This window comes from Bufo bufo, chromosome 2 (assembly GCF_905171765.1).
Source record: "Bufo bufo chromosome 2, aBufBuf1.1, whole genome shotgun sequence".
Taxonomy (NCBI): Eukaryota; Metazoa; Chordata; class Amphibia; order Anura; family Bufonidae; genus Bufo; species Bufo bufo.
In genome coordinates this window covers 87,310,959-87,324,309 of record NC_053390.1, presented here as the reverse complement: position 1 = coordinate 87,324,309, position 13,351 = coordinate 87,310,959, and the positions used below count along the sequence as shown (strand labels likewise).

The window sequence follows — 13,351 nt, the reverse complement described above, 5'->3', positions numbered from 1 at the left end:
GGAATTGTAGTTTTACAACATCTGGAGGGCCGCAGTTTTAGGATGCCTGCTTAGTGTCTCCAAAGTCTGAGAGACATACATATTGGGCATCGTCGCGTCTGTAAAAATCGTCTCTATAAAAATAACATTTAACCCAACCCCCCCGATGAACAGCGTTAAAAAAAAAAAAGTGTAAAAAAAGCAATTTTTTGGTCACCTAACATCAGAAAAAGTGTAATAGCGAGCGAACAAAATGTCATATGCACCCCCAATTAGTGCCAATAAAACTGCCATCTCATCCCGCAGAAAATGAGCCCCTACATTAGATAGTCGCCCAACTACAAAAATAAAAATTTAGCTCCCAGGCTATGGAGATACTAAAATAATTTTTTGGGGTTCCAAAAATGATAATGTAGTGTAAAATCTAAATAAATTCTAAAATGTAGACATATTAGGTATCGCCGCGTTCGTAAGAATCTGCCCTATAAAAATAACATTTGACCAAACTCCTCGGATGAACAGCGTTAAAAATATAAAATAAAAACTGTGCCAAAACACCAATTTTTTGGCAAAATTTCCATTTGAATCCTTTTTTTCCGGTAATAAAGCAAGGATTAACAGCCAAACAAAACTCAATATTTATGGCCCTGATTCTGTAGTTTGCAGAAACACACCATATGTGGTCGTAAATGGCTATATAGCCACATGGCAGGGCATAGAACGAAGGGAACGCCATATGGTTTCTGGAAGGCAGATTTTGATGGACAGTTTTCTTTTACACCATGTCCCATTAGAAGCACCCCTGATGTAGCCTAGACTAGAAACTCCAAAAAAGTGACCTCATCTAAGAAACTTCACCCCTCAAGGTATTCAAAAGTTACTTTACAAACTTTGTTAACCCTTTAGGTGTTCCACAAAACTAAATAGCGAATGTAGAAACAATTTTAGAATTTACATTTTTTGTTACCTTGCCTCAAAAAAGTGTAATATAGAGCAACCAAAAATCATATTTACCCCTAAAATAGTCCCAAAACAACAACCACCGTATCCCGTAGTTTCCTAGATGGGGTCACTTTTATGGAGTATCTACTCTAGGGGTGCATCAGGGGGCTTGAAAGGGTACATGGTGTAAATAAACCAGTCCAGCAAAATCTGCCTTCCAAAAACCATATGGCGTTCCCCTTCTTCTATGTCCTGCCGTTTAGCCAAATAGTAGTTTACAACCACATATGGGGTGTTTCTGCAAACTACAGAATCAGGGCAACCCGTTTTGTTTGGCTGTTAACCCATTTTTTTCAGTAATAAAGTAAGGGTTAAAATTAGGGATGTCCCGATACCATTTTTTTAAGACCGAGTACGAGTACCGATACTTTTATTTAAGTACTCACCGATACCAATTACCGATACTAATTTTAACAATAAAATACACACACATGTATTTTCTGACCACTGACCAACCAAAAGGCCCAAAAACAGAACTATAACATTCCAAGGAGACATTATACTGTATGGGGGCCACAAGGAGACATTATACTGTATGGGGGCAGCCACAAGGAGACGTTATACTGTATGGGGGCAGCCACAAGGAGACGTTATACTGTATGGGGGCGGCCACAAGGAGACGTTATACTGTATGGGACGGCCACAAGGAGACGTTATACTGTATGGGGCAGCCACAAGAAGACGTTATACTGTATGGGGGCAGCCACAAGGAGACGTTATACTGTATGGGGCGGCCACAAGGAGACGTTACACTGTATGGGGGCAGCCACAAGGAGACGTTATACTGTATGGGGGGGCCACAAGGAGACTTTACACTGTATGGGGGCAGCTACAAGGAGACGTTATATTGTATGGGGGGGCAGCCACAAGGAGACGTTACACTGTATGGGGGCAGCCACAAGGAGACGTTATACTGTATGGGGGGCCACAAGGAGACGTTATACTGTATGGGGGCAGCCACAAGGAGACGTTATACTGTATGGGGGGCAGCCACAAGGAGACGTTACTGTAAGGAGTCAGGACAACAATTTTTGAAGCCCCCCCTCCTCAGTATAATAGTCTTGTGGCCATCATACAGTAATGTATATTTCTTCTTGCCCTAATGCCTGCTTTTAGAGATCAATGTGCAGCTTGCAGGCAGGAAGGGAAGGACCAGGGCCATAGAAGACAGACACTATCACCTTTAGAGGGACTCGCTCCTGGCAAACACAGCTCTGCTGCAGTGAATGCAGTGGTGCAGACTGTGGTGTAATTATAGTTATTGCAGGGACTCAGAGAATCGTCTGAGAGTTTATTAGTTAAAACGAATCGAATGAGTCAGAGACTGTGTCACCCCAGACTTCCTGCTCTGCTACATGCACCCTGTACACACACAGCCCCACTACATGCTATGCTAATAATGCCCCCCCTTCCCCCGGACGGACTTACAGGGAGCCGCAGAGCAGGAAGCCTGGCAGGGACTCGGTGACACGGTCTGTGACTCATTGGATTCTTTTAACTAATAAACTGTCAGACGATTCTCTGAGTCTCTGCACTACGCTCCCTGTGCTGTGAGTCAGTGCTGGTTGCCTCTGATTGGTTGGAGGGCGGGGAGGGGCGGGCCTAGCTTCCACTCTAGGCTCCAATTACACTGCCTGCTGCTGCCTGTGAAGCTGTTAGCTGTGGGAGATGCAGGGGCCGCGGACGGACACATAAAAGCGGTGCACAGGTATCGGCAGTGGTATCGGGGACATTTGCACGAGTACATGTACTCGTGCAAATGCCCGGTATCGGTCCCGATACCGATACTGGTATCGGTATCGGGACATCCCTAGTTAAAATGGAAAATTTTCCAAAAAATAGAAATTTCTAAATTGTTTCTCCATCTGCCATTAACTCTTGTGGAACACCTAAAGGGTTAACAAAGTTTGTAAACCCAGTTTTGAATACCTTGAGGGGTGTAAACCTTTCTTAGATGGAGTCACTTTTTTGAAATTTCTATTCTAGGGGTGCAACAGGGGGCTTCAAATGGGACATGGTATAAACAAAACCAGTCCTGCCAAATCTGCCTTGCAAAACCCATATGGTGTTCCCCTCCTTCTATGTCCTCCCGTTTGGCCAAACAGTAGTTTACAACCACATATGGGGTGTTTCTGCAAACTACAGAATCAGGGAAACCCATTTTGAGTTTTATTTGGCAGTTAACCCTTGTTTTTTTCCAGGAAAAAATTGATTATATTGTAAAAATTTTAAAAAAATCACAATTCTTAAAATGTATGTCCATTTGCCATGAAGTCTTGTGGAAGACCTAAAGGGTTAACAAAGTTTCTAAAAACAGTTTTGAAAACCTTGAGGGGTGTAGTTTCTAGAATGGGGTCATTTTTGGGTGGTTTCTATTATGTAAGCCTCACAAAGTGACTTCAAACCTGAACTGGTCCATGGGATTTTGAAGATTTCTGAAAAATTTCAAAATTTGCTTCTAAACTTCTAAGCCTTTTAACATCCCCAAAAAATAAAATATCATTCCCAAAATGCTACAAACATGAAGTAGACATATGGGGAATGTAAAGTCATCACAATTTTTGGGGGTATTACTATGTATTACAGAAGTAGAAAAACTGAAACTTTGAAATTTACTTTTTTGACCCAATTTTACCAGTGTCCTGAAGTACAATATGTGACGAAAAAACAATCTCAGAACGGCCTGGGTAAGTCAAAGCGTTTTAAAGTTAGCAGCACTTAAAGTGACACTGGTCAGTGTCCGTGGATCCGCAAAACACGGACATCGGCGATGTGCGTTCCGCATTTTGTGGACCGCACATCGCCGGCACTTAATAGAAAATGCCTATTCTTGTCCGCAATTGGGGACAAGAATAGGACATGTTCTATTTTTTTCGGGATCGGAATTGCGGACCCGGAAGTGCGGATCCGCAATTCCGGATCCAGGAAGCATATCGTGCTGCCCCATAGAAATGAATGGGTCCGCAATTCCGTTCCGCAAAATTCGGAACGAAATTGCGGACGTGTGAATGGACCCTTATCCAGCTTCCTACCTCACTTTCCTGCACCTCCTTACTACCACCATCCCACACATCTACCCCAGCGAGTGTTTGCGCAGTGAGCAGCAAAATCTTTTCCATATTGTCAAGGTATCTCAGTGTCGCTCATATAGATCCAGGATCCAGGCTTTCATGTTAAAGACAAAACATCCCTTGCTAGACATAGAGACTGCACAGGGTTTACCACTTAAGTGTCTCCTATAGTGAATCGCTACCGGCATTTTCTCAGTATTTTGTAAAGTTATGGGATAAATAACCTGAGGTATGTGCTGTGTAAAAAATATTTTTCAGCATGAAACCATCTACGAAGAGATTTATGACACAAAGCTCGGGATGAGCTTGCATTATCACAGTGCATGAATGTTGGTAGGTGTTCTTACTTGCATAGTTCCTGGGCAAAGCTTCTGGGATTAGCGGAGTTTTGTTTTTCACAACCCAGTGTAACATAATGAGATGGAATACATATGCTTGGACCTATAGGTATCTGCATGTTTAACGCCTTCAGGACCTTGCGATATTCAGTTTTTTTCACTCTCTGCCTTCCCAGAGCCATAACTTTTTTATTTTTCTGTTCACATAGAGATTCAGTTTTTTTGCTGGGCAAATTGTACTTTGCCCAGCAAAGGGGTGATTTTATTTTTATATATTTTTTTTATTTTTTTATTTTTTAGGAATTTTCAAAACATAGGGGACTTGAACATGCGATTTTCTGATCACTTCTCCCATAGACTGCAATGAATTATTATTGCAGCCTATGAGAGTTTAATTATGTTCCTACAGAACCCTGCCACAGGGACTTAATATCCATGATCAGTATAATCCCCGATCACAGACATTAGCTCTACTATTTACAACACCAGAAACCTGGCCGCTATGACGTCCCCTCAGCTTCTGAGTGGGTGCCATGTTTAAAAGGTAACTATCATATTTTTTTTTATTTGCTAGTTTATGTATAGGCATGTATACCTGAGTTAGTCTGTCAATGATTGTCAAAAGATCTGTGATTACCTTATAATAACAGCTTTCATTAATGTCCTCTGTCGCTTTCCACTGCTCCCTTAAAAGACCGTTGCTATGGCTTGTCTGTCTTCCTTTTAGTATAAACAGAAGACAGAGGGGCGGTCCTTCACACTGCATGCCTGCATTAGGCTTCAGAGTAAGGAGGCGTGTCTCTCAGTAATCCAATCTAATTGGGAGCTGCTGGCTACAGTAAGTGTGTATGGGAAGTGAGGGAAAGCAGTGTTGGCCTCAGAGAACTGGCAGAGGAGCCATCTTGAGAAGGTCCTCATATTGTAAATGTTTAATCAGCCGTAACTAAGGGATGCATTCAAGGAAAACAGTGGTATGTGAAGAAACTAAAGATTGCTTTATGCATAATGCTGCTGCAGCAGTAACATATGCTAAAGTAGATTTTTTTAAAAAATAAAAACATGACAGTTACCCTTTAAATGTTAGGAAGAGGTTAAAGATATAGCATTCTTCTGGAAAAAAGATGTAGACGGTGCATTTCTAACCAGGTCCCAACTCCTGGGAGCAGATAGACTAGAAGAGAGAACAACAGATTGTGAGAATGCAGGTAATCGGGCTAAACAGAGCTAGTTCACTCTACAGATGGGCACTTGGGGGAAATGTTTGTGGTCAGGAGTGTACGCAAATCTCATAGGGCCCCATGGCAAAATTTAGTAAGGGCCCCACCCAGTTTGTTAGTACTCATGCCTCAAACGTTCACCCCTCCTCCCACTGAGCCCTGTTGTGTGGTTTTCCTCCTTTAAAACTAAACCATTGTGATGCACATTTGTGCCATAACTTGTACTAAAATCAAGGTTGCACCTCTTTTTAGATTCTTTAATTTAACAATGATTTTAGCCTAATTCATTAGTTTATGAGAGGGTATAGTTTGGTGGACATATTTTCAGTGATCTAAGGAATTTACACTTATGTATGATGTGTAACTTTTGAAAATTGTTGCAAAATCTTTTTCACAAATACTGGCCACCTAACAACATACCTATTCTGATTCATTAAGGACATGTGACTTTTTGATAAATTTGGCACAACTAACTGTAAAGGCTTCACCACCCCCACACCTGTCTCATATTAATGCCAAATTATCTGCCAAAATTATCACATAGTGCAGGGATGCTCAGAGGGGTTGTCCAAGCGATTATTAGTTTTTTTTTCTTTTAAAAAAGGGTGAAAATGGCACTCATTTAAACTTGTAATGGATGTAATTCAATTAAGGCTACTTTGACACCAACATTTTCCTTTCTGGTATTAAGATCCGTCATAGGATCTCAATGGCGGAGGAAAACGCTTCAGTTTTGTCCCCATTCATTGTCAATGGGGACAAAACTGAACTGAATGGAACGGAATGCTCCAAAATGCATTCCGTTCTGTTATGTTACATTCCCATGCCAGACACAAAACCATTGCAAGCAGCGGTTTCGTGTGAGTCATGGGATACTGATCAAGACAGAAAGAAAATGGATCCGGCAGCCATTGTTTTACAATGATTTTAGTGCCGGATCTTTCTTCGTGATTTTAGAAATAATACAACCGGATCCGTTAATAACAGATGCGGTCGGTTGTATTATTATAACTGAAGGGTTTTTGCCGATCCCTGACAGATCCAGCAAAAACGCTGATGTGAAAGTAGCCTAATCTGTGTTTTATTATATCTACTGCTCACAATAAAATTACCTAAAGTGTAATTGAAGGACTTGTCTGGAACATTACTCTTGTCCATGAGTTGTGTCTGGAATTGCAACACAGGTGAAGCACATATATACTGTAAAGTAAATTTTAGGGCTCATTCAGACGGCCATATGAATGAGTCCGCATACGTTCCGCAATTTTGCGGAATGGGTGTGGACCCATTTATTTCCATAGGGAAGCAAAAGATGCAGACAGCACACTGTGTGATGTCCGCATCTGTGGTTCCGTTCCGCGGCTCTGTAGATAATGTTACTTTCACACCAGCCACAGAGATATCTTTAGGAAGCACTCTGGGGAAGTATCTGAGACACTGGCCACTGGCCATGCTCTGGGTCCTGCCTGATGGTAGTTGGGGTGTGGTTGGTGATGTAGTTTTTGGTGTGGGTGCATGACAGTAGGTGGTGCCGTGGCCAGCAAATGGTGTTGAAGTCTGGAACTGTAGTAATGCCTGAGGCATTGTATGGGGGCACTTGTGGCTAATACCTTGGGGACAGTGTTTGTGGAGGGACAGTGTTTGTGCAAACCTTTGCACATTTTTGTCACTCTTGCTAGAGGACCCACTCATGACCCTTTGCACTGGGCGCAGCAAGGTGCTAAATGGCCCTAATCACTTTATCGAAACATATCTCTAATATAATGTCTTTTCCTCCATTTTGTACAGGTCTTCCATCATACGATGATACTTTTCTTGTGTTATTGTTCATTATTTTGTTTTCTGTCTTTTGTAGATTCTGAACGTGTTCTTCAGAAATCTTCTCTCCATGTCCCCTGGAAACAAGAGTAGAGTCCAGACAACTGGAGGTAGGATGCATGACTTACTGTATGCAGAGAGATGTCATTAGGTGGTTCTCCGTCATTTAATAAAGTTTATGAAATGTTCTGTATGAGCTCTTACTAGTGGTCCATCTCTAATTTATATATCCAGAATGAAGTATCCATACATTGAACACTGTGTAAGCCATACGTTGTCCTGGAAAAGGTTGATTAATCATGGTGCAGCTGCATCACCCTCCTCCTCTTCTACACAGTCTTTTATTAACTTTTTTTTTTTTTAACTAAAGAAAGATTTTTTGGTGACTGAGGAGGTTTTTCAAAATTTAAAAAGTGTGTTTTTATCTTTCCATCTACAATGGCCAACCCCACATCAAAATTAGCTTTTTAATAGCTACTAAAAAAAGTGAATGTTTGTCTTCAGTGATTGTGAAAATAAAGAGTGACAACTAATACTGCAGATGACAAGTGGAAGCTCCTGGGCCCAAAGATAAATCTGTGAGAGCCCTCTTAAAGAGGATGTGCAAGAATGAGGATCCCCCACTTGTCCAGACCTGTAAAAGGAAGCTTACTTACCCTCTTCCTGGCATTGTCTCCCCGCTCCTTCTCCTCCTGGCCTGCGATTCTCTGCTGGGCTCCCTTGCTGAAAACATCTGGTTTGACGCCGCCTGCAACCAATCGTTGGCCGTGGTGGTGACTGGAACCCCTTGCTTCATGTGACCATTTGTCATGACGTAAGGGGAGCTACTCACTGCCGCGGCCAGTGTTTGGCTGCAGGCGGCGTCAAACCAGATGTTTTCAGCAAGGGAGCCCAGCAGAGAATCGCAGGCCAGGAGGAGAAGGAGCATGGGGTGGATGTCTGATTAATAACAAACATACATATCTAAATGTAGATATACCATAAACCCTTGATAGGCGGAAGTCCCACCTCTGCCACTCCACTGAAGAGTAGACTATAGGCTTCCTGAACCTTATTTTGCCAGGTAAGGAGGTCACATCCAGGGGCGTACTGAATGGACAGGTGATCACAGCCATCTCTGTCTATGGGAGCCTGAAATACTACAGCTGAGCAAGTGGAATGCAGATTTAGGGGAGCATTCATTTATAATAAGTGGGAGACCCCATAGGTTGATCTCATGGATATGCCACAAATATCTGAAGTCGGAAAACTCCTTTACGTTTTGTGGAAATTAAAAATTCATGTTTCTTAAAATATGCTGTATACATGTGTTGAAATGTATTCTTGTATTACACTAGTACTAAAATGATACAGACTGGATTATACAAGTAGTTTAGCCTCTGTTCATATTTTCATTGCTCGGCAACCCCGTTGCAGATTCTGCAAAATTTGCCCGAAAAATATAGCATAGCATGTATTGGTCTGTCATGCACGGCTGGTGTCCATCATATGACCGATCCACCACTGCTGTTATTTTCTGTTCCTGTTACGCAACTGAAAAACATGAATGTGAACGCAGATTTAAGCCTAGTCTTACCATTTCCTTCTTATGTTCTTAGGTAATGCTGCATCATGTGTTTTGCTGCCTAAATGGCATAGACTTTGCATGCATGACAGAGACTGACATATGTGATTGGGGCTTGTCTTCTATATGATTTACTGATCCTTATTCCAAATGACAACACCGCGCAGATCTATGACAAGCACATCTGGCTGTATGATGCAATATCTTTCAAGTTACATAAGAAAAATTTACAATCTGGTTAAGAGGGAGGATTATCAGCAGATGTAGCAGATAACATTATCTTACTGAGTCTCCAGCCTCTAGCAAAATGGATGCATTAAAGGTAGTGGACAGGAAAGCTTCTTGCTCCGTTTCATCATACATACTTTACTGCGGTACGCCCACAATCCCGAATCATTAGTGCTCGAATATGGAGATGCAGCATTAAGGTCTAATGGCTCTGACTCTGTAGCTGTAATTTAGTACAAAATGATCCTTACCGCATAAGATTTAGTCATTATAGTCTGACTTTATACAGCTAGTAACTTATTTTGCAGTTCTTTTTAATGGCGTCGATCCTTAACAGTGCATGCAGGTCTTCAGGGGCGGACTGGGAACTTAAATTGGCCCTAGGAAAAAATAGACAGTAGGCAGGGCCAACACAAGTAGAGGAGGCCAGGAATATCATATTGCGGCACAAAATACCGCCCCAGCAGAGCCAAACACCTCAGTGCAGCTCAATATACTGCCCCAGCAGAACCTAATATCACAATGTAGCACAAAATACTTTCAAGAATCTGCTGCACTGTGGGGCTCAGCACCAGCTGCCACGTTCTGTTCTCCATCTCCAGTTGCTTCAGGATGGATTAGAACAATTGAAGTCTTGAGACTGCGGCTGGGTAACAATCACAACATCTGTGAGAGGGGAAAGAGGAAGGAAAGGGAAGGGTAAGAGAGAAAGGAAGGATGGGAGGAGGGGAAAGGAACAAAAAAGAAAGTATAAAAATGCCCCCAAAGAAAAAAGAGGAACAGCGCGGCCTCACCGGCGTTACTGGTAGGAGATCAGCAACAGGGTTAGAGAGTGGGCAGAAACAGCATAGCCTAAACAAATATTTGACCCCCAACTCCCCAGTGTCTTCTTCTTTACAGAAAGAAAAAGCTATAGATATAGAGACACATAGCCTGACACAGGAGAACGGGACTGCGGGTATCACAGGGGATCAAGGAACTCCTGTGGTAGCTGCAGAAATGGATGTAAAAATTGTGAAATATATATCTCCTACCGTCTCCAGGATGGAAAATGTAATGGGGAGTATTGTGATACAGATCGGGGCAGTGCAAACTGATGTCAGTGTAATACGGGGTGAGCTGGAGAAAATAAGACAGCGATTACACGAGATGGAAAAAAGGATCCCGTTGCTGGAGCACTCTGTTGAGAAATTAGAGAAGGAGGTTGTATCTTTAAAACTGATAAATAATAAAATGGAACAAAAATTGATAAATCAAGAAGATAGATCGAGAAGAACAAACATAAGGTGTGTAGGGATTCCAGAACGGGAAGAAGGGGATAATTGCATAGAATTTATGGAGCGGTGGATAAAGGAGAATTGTAGGGAGGGTATCCATTCTCCCCTGTTCGCTATTGAAAGAGCACATAGGGTTCCCACGAAAAAGAGGGTCCCAGGGGATTACCCTAGACACATGTTGGTGAAATGTTTACTCTCCAAGGACCGAGCTACAATACTGTTTGATGCTAGAACCTCTGAAAAATATCAGATACATGGGGAAAAAATAAGACTTTTTCCAGATTACTCATCAGATACTAACGCACGAAGGAAGGAGTTTATAACTGTAAAAAAAAGAGATTAAGGGAAGCAGGTTTGAAGTATAGCTTACTCTTTCCCTCAAAGCTAAGGGTGGAATATAAAGGTAGGGTCGACTTTTTTCAGACACCAATAGAAGTTAATAAATGGGCAGACAGGATGGGCCTTTTAGGGGGAGGGGCAGGAAGGGGGGATAAGGAGCTAGTATGCTAAGAAATGGAGCTGCCTCGATTGCTGACTAGCAGAGGGGGAGCTATTCAGAAGGGAGGGGAGGGAGGTATCATGGAGAAGAGAGAGAGAGGGGTTGTATTTTTTTTTTTCTTTTTCTTTTTATCTTCCCCCTCTGTTAGATGATTAAGATTCTCTCGTTAAATGTGAGAGGTTTGCGAGAAAGGATAAAGAGATACGCTATCTTTGAGTGGATGAAGAGGTTTTTGCCAGCCATCGTTTGCCTCCAAGAGACATACTTAGACAAAGAATCCTTAAGGAGGTTGGAGTAGAGATGGATAGTGGAAGGGTACCATTCGGTATATACTACTTACTCTAGAGGGGTCTCGATTCTGGTACATGATAAGATTAAATTTGAGTGTGTTGCATGGTAGGTACCTCTTCTTACAATGTAATATAGAAGGGGTTAAAATGGTAATCGCAAATATATATATTCCGCCACCATATAAGCCAGATGTGTTGTATGAGTTGCATAGATTTATGTTGAATAGACAAGAATGTACAGTATAATGATTGCGATAGGAGATTACAATGCGGTAATGGATCCACTCAGGAATAGAATGTCTAGCAGAGGGGGAAGAACACAAAATGTGCACTTTTTTAAACTGGCCTTGGAGTTTAACTGGATTGATGTTTGGCGCTATTTGATCCCGGAAGAAACCATGTATTCTTGTTAGTCTAAATCACATCAAACGTGGTCAAGAATTGATATGGTTTTGGGAAATAAAAATGTAATGACCCAAAATAGGATTAAGATAAAGTACTTGCCTATGGCCTTATCCGATCATAGCGCTGTGGTAATGGAATTGGACTTGAACAGAAAGCAAAATTTGCCAATGTTTAAGTTTAATCCCCATTAGTTATCGTTAATCCAAAATAAAGAAAGTATATTGGTGGAGTTAAAAAATTTATTTCGGGAGAATAATAACTCTGCTAATAGATTGATAATTTTGGATACTGCCAAGGCATATTTAAGAGGATCTCTGTTTTAAAAGGTGAATTACTGGAAAAAAAATACTAAAGAAAAAGGGAATCTACTGGATTTTTTTTTAGAAGAAGCAAGATTAGCATGTATAATGAACCCCACTGGAAATAAGAAGAAGAAAAGGAATACCTGGAAAAATAAATATCTATTTAAGAAATAGAAGAGGTTTTAAGTATGGTAAAACCAGTAAAATCACCAGGGTGTGATGGACTCCCTTTTGAAATATATAAAACCTTTGCGCAGGTGTTAATACCAGAATTAAGAATGACACTGTGTGAGGCCCAAAAAACTGGCGATTTACCAGTCTCAATGAAAGAAGCAATTATTACACCGATTACAAAAAAGGGTAAAGAACAACTTGACCCCGGCTCATATAGACCAATATCCCTGTTAAATACGGATGTTAAAATTCTGGCAAAGGTTTTGGCAGGTAGGCTCTCTAAGGTGATTAAAGGTATAATTCATGAAGATCAGACAGGTTTTATACCCGGAAGAACGATATATTCAAATATAAGAAGGTTGTACCTTAATATTGAAGCTAATAAAACAGAAATTGGTGAGAAAGCTATACTTTCATTGGATGCCCAAAAGGCATTTGAATGTATCGAATGGGACTATTTATGGGCAGTATTGAAAAGGGTTGGCATAGGGGAGGGATTCATAAGATGGATTCAACTTATATACTCCAATCCGAGGGCTAGGGTGATGGTGGATGGGAGCTTGTCCCTGTCGTTTGCCCTCTACAGGGGCACTAGGCAGGGATGCCCTCTCTCCCCACTATTATTTGCTATCGCAATAGAACCCTTGGCAAGAAAAATAAGAAATGATAGGGAGCTCAAAGGTTTTCAATATGGGGAAGGAAATGAAAAATTATTAATGTATGCCGATGATTTTAGTATTTATGCACAACACTGAGGATGAGTTTAATAGAATAATAGATATAATAGATAACTTATTTTTTTTTATGGTTTAAATATAAATTGGGGGAAATCCCATATGATGTTATTAGGGGAGGGGCAATTACAGAATGGCTCAAGGGTGCATGTGTTTGAGCAACATGAGAGTTTTAAATATTTAGGTATACAAATTTCTAGAAATATAGAAGAATATGAAAAGTTAAATGTACTCCCCTTAATAAAAGAACTGAGAACTAAAATACATATTTGGAAAAGACTACCTTTGTCAATTCAGGGACGGGTGAATTTAACAAAAATGATTTTTCTCCCAAAAATATTGTATCTTTTACAAAATGCCCCAATGAGGTTGCCGAAGAAAATTTTTACGCTATTAGATAGTTTAATGGGGGATTTTATTTGGAAAGGTGCCATTCCTAGGTTAAAGAGAGAA

At 41.1% G+C, this 13,351-nt stretch overlaps 1 protein-coding gene across 3 annotated transcripts in view; it reads left to right on the top strand.

Moving 5' to 3' along the window:
- The window catches only part of GHR (growth hormone receptor), a 392,450-nt gene that overhangs the window by 119,255 nt on the left and 259,844 nt on the right, over positions 1 to 13,351 (top strand). For all 3 annotated transcript variants that reach the window (XM_040421303.1, XM_040421302.1, XM_040421296.1), the window contains exon 3: positions 7,463 to 7,535. The gene's annotated coding sequence lies outside the window, so the exon portion shown is untranslated. The remainder of the gene's footprint in view (positions 1 to 7,462; positions 7,536 to 13,351) is intronic.